The sequence below is a fragment of the Arachis hypogaea genome, chromosome 12 (genome assembly GCF_003086295.3).
Source record: "Arachis hypogaea cultivar Tifrunner chromosome 12, arahy.Tifrunner.gnm2.J5K5, whole genome shotgun sequence".
Lineage (NCBI taxonomy): Eukaryota > Viridiplantae > Streptophyta > Magnoliopsida > Fabales > Fabaceae > Arachis > Arachis hypogaea.
Window position 1 is genome coordinate 66,833,544 of NC_092047.1, and position 4,143 is coordinate 66,837,686.

The 4,143-nt window shown below is 40.5% G+C and overlaps 1 non-coding gene across 1 annotated transcript; it reads left to right on the forward strand.

Moving 5' to 3' along the window:
* Positions 1-407: 407 nt before the first annotated feature.
* Positions 408-511, forward strand: LOC112731548 (small nucleolar RNA R71). Its single transcript, XR_003167321.1, has one exon. It is a non-coding gene; the product is annotated as a small nucleolar RNA R71 (small nucleolar RNA).
* The last annotated feature ends 3,632 nt before the right edge of the window (positions 512-4,143 follow it).

Below are 4,143 nucleotides of genomic sequence, written 5' to 3' on the forward strand. Positions count from 1 at the left end.
TCTTGGAGTATGGATCATAGTTTTTCCTTGGTGAATTCCCAATGTAGTTGGCTTGCTCCTGACTCCCCTCTGCTTCTTCATTCACTCCTTCTTGGATTGTTGATGAAGATGAGATTTCTGCTACTTGGTTCCTCTCCATCTTCTTGGTGAGGTCAGCTAGCTGCTGGGTAATGAGCTTGTTTTGGGCCAACAGAGCATCTACATTGTTTAGCTCCATCACTCCTCTTGTGTTCCCTCTTTCGGAAGCATAGAAGTAGTCGTTTTCTGCTACTGTTTCAATAACATCTATGGCTTCCTCAATGGTCTTCTTCTTGTTCAAAGATCCTCCAGATGAATGGTCTACGGCCTTCTTTAACTCATAAGAGAGCCCTTCATAGAAAATGTGCAGCTGCACCCATTCGTTGAACATGTCAGGTGGACACCTCCTTGTTAAGTCCTTGAACCTCTCCCATGCTTCATACAGAGTCTCACCATCTTGTTGCCTGAAAGTTTGGACCTCAGCTCTCAGTCTATTGATTCGTTGAAGAGGGTAAAATCTTGCTAAGAATTTGTTCACCACATCCTCCCAAGTTGTCAAACTCTCCCTTGGGAAAGATTCCAGCCACTTGGCTGCCTTGTCCCTAAGTGAGAAAGGAAATAAGAGCAGTCTATAGGCGTCAGGATGAACACCATTAGATTTCACTGTGTCACATATTCTCAGGAAGGTGGTCAAATGTTGATTGGGGTCTTCTTGAACACCTCCTCCAAACGAACAGTTGTTCTGAACAAGGGTGATGAGCTATGGTTTAAGTTCAAAGTTGTTGGCATGGATTGTTGGATTTTGGATGCTACTTCCACAATTGCCTGGGTTTGGATTGATGTAAGAGCCCAAAACTCTTCTATCCTCCCCAGCATGATTTGCTCCACCTCCTCTGCCATGGTTGTGAGTCTCTTTTTCATGATGATTTTCCATGTTTTCTTCCATGTTAGGTTCAAAGTATTCCTCAAAGTGTTCCTCCTCTTCTTCAGCACCAACTACATGTTTTTCTTTTGCCTCCCTCCTTAGTCTAAGGAAGGTTCTCTCAGGTTCAGAATCGAAGGAAGTTGAAGCCCCGCTTCTTCTCCCTGTCATACAACCAACAAGTACAAGCAAAGAAAATAGGTGCAGACAGTATTTGTGTTAGAATTACTGTTAGTTGTGGGTGATGCAATATATCAAACAGTTAGTGGGTTAGCAAACAGAATTGAAAATAACAAAGAAAGACCAAAGAGTAGAGGGGGAAGGGAAGAAGTTTAACTAAAACAAAAAGTAAATCACTCAAACAGAAAATGAAATTCACAAAATAAAAATGCTCAATCTAGTGATCTTCCAATTTAATAATTGTTGATGCACAATCAATCTCCGACAACGGCGCCATAAACTTGATGCACGGAAAACTTGTCTATCAACAAATCTCCCTTCGGCAAGTGTACCGAATTTGTCGTCAAGTAAAAACTCACAATAGAGTGAGGTCGAATCCCATAGGGATTGATTGATCAAACAACTTTAATTAGAAGAATGTTCTAGTTGAGCGAATCTAGAATTTGGGTTGAGAGTTGCAGAAAATAAAATGGCGGAAATGTAAATAACAGAAAAGTAAATGCTAGAATTAAAGGACTGGAAGTAAATGACTGAAAATAAATTGCAGAATTGTAAATGGGAATGGGGGATTTGCTCATAAAAGTAAATGACAGAAATTAAAGAGAATGGGTAAGATCAGAGATGGGGAGTTCATTGGGCTTAGGAGATGTTGCAATTCTCCGGATCAAGTTCATTTTCATCTCTTCCTCAATCAATGCACTCATTGATCTCCTTGGCAATCTTAAGTGATTGAATTACAATTTCTTGCAATTCAATCTCTCAAATCTTGATTAATAGCCAATTCCTTGGTCAATTGCTCATGAGAAGAGATGAAGTATGGTCACTGATTATACCACATGCATTTCCCAAATCAAGTATTGAGAGGGTTATAGTCACATACCCATCCAAACCCAATTTGGTCCAGCATGAGAAAGCATTTCTAGCTTGATCTCTTCATTCCTCTTTCAAGGTTCAAAAGAGATCCAAGTTTGAGTAGCTTCTCTTCCAAGATAACTACTCAATTGGATGAAGATCGAAAGCTTTCAAGTAAAATCAAGAGGAAAGATAGAAGAAGAATAATGAAAATTAGTATTGATCCTTCAAATTACAACAGAGCTCCCTAACCCAATGAATGGGGTTTAGTTGTTCATAGCTCTTGAAAATGAAAACAAAGATGGAGAATACATCATAAAACTAGAAATTGCAAAGAAAGTAAAATACAGAGAGTAGTTCTCTTTTTCCCAGCCTCCAGAACTTCTTTTTCAATTTAAAGCTACTCCTATATATACTACTCTTCTCAGCTTCTAGTGTGATTCTTCAAGTCTTGGGCCTTTGGATCTTGAGTTTGAAGCAGTTCCTTTCTTTATTTGGGCTTGGCTTTACTTGCAGAGAGAAAGTGCGAAGTGGGCAGAGACTTTAGTTCAAGACGTTAGGGGTGTTAATATTTAGTGAGAATATAAGTTCGAGAATGTTAGTGACACTTAACATTGTCACTAACGTTCCAATGCACCCGTTTGCCTCACGTTAAAACCCACGTTAACTAGGTTAACGTGGCTATTAACGTTGCCTTGTTAAGCTTCGAGAACGTTAGTGACACTCAACATTGTCACTAACGTTCCAGTGTGCCCCTTCTTGCTTCACGTTAAAGCCCACGTTAACTAGGTTAACGTGGCTTCTAACGTGGCCCTTGCCATCCTTCGAGAACGTTAGTGACATTCAACATTGTCACTAACGTTCCAATGTGCCCCTAGGTCTCACGTTAGAGTCCACGTTAACTAGGTTAACGTGGCTTCTAACGTGGCCATCTTTTGCCATCCCAACGTTAGTGACAATGTTGAGTGTCACTAACGTTGGCTCATCCTTCATTCCTCATCGTTAGCTTCCACGTTAACCAAGTTAACGTGGAAGTTAACGTGACTCTTGGGGGTTGTGTGGTTGCTTCAACGTTAGTGACAATGTTGAGTGTCACTAACGTTGTCGACAACTCTTCATCCCTTACGTTAGTTCCCACGTTAACCAAGTTAACGTGGGAGTTAACGTGGTACTTTGCACCATAGGCCAATGTTAGTGACAATGTTGAGTGTCACTAACGTTGGCTTCTCTTCCCCCCTTAACGTTAGAGGCCACGTTAACTAGGTTATCGTGGCTTCTAACGTGGCCACTTATGAGTAATTGCCAACGTTAGTGACAATGTTAAGTGTCACTAACGTTGGCTCAACTTCTCTTCTCCACGTTAGAGTTCACGTTAACTTAGTTAACGTGACTCTCTAACGTGGGCATTGATGGCTTTTTGAGAGTGTTATTGGCAATCACTTTTCTCATTAACCTTGCAAGTTACCTCCCCTTTTCTTGCTTCCTTTTGGTCCTGAAATCAAGCAATAAAGTGCATCAAAGCTCTAGTCCAAGTCATGAGTAATGCAACATAATATTTGTCACTAAACTTATGCAAAATCCTCATGAAATTATGTAAAATGCACAATGTATGCTTGAATCAAGGCATAAGTGAATATCTACCCAAAACTAGCTTATTTCCTAAAGAAATGCATGAAAATAACCTAAAAACAATAAAGAAAAGGTCAGTGAAACTGGCCAAGATACCCTGGTATCACCCACGGAGATTGTCAGCTTGAAGCAAGCTATGGTCACCTTGTAAATCTCAGTCAGGCGGATTCAGATGGTTATAGAGAATTGATAATTAAAACATAATTAAAATATAAACTAGGATAGAGATACTTATGTAATTAATTGGTGAGAATTTCAGATAAGCGTATAGAGATGCTTTCGTTCTTCCTGAACCTCTGCTTTCCTGCTATCTTCATCCCATCATTCCTACTCCCTTCCATGGCAAGCTTATGCAGGGCATCACCGTTGTCAATGGCTACATCCCGTCTTCTCAGTAAAAATGGTCCAAAATGCGCTGTCACCGCACGGCTATTCATTTGTCGATTCTTGATCATACTAGAATAGGATTCAGTCATCCTTTTGCGTATGTCACTACGCCCAGCACTCGCGAGTTTGAAGCTCGTCACAGCCATCCCTTCCCA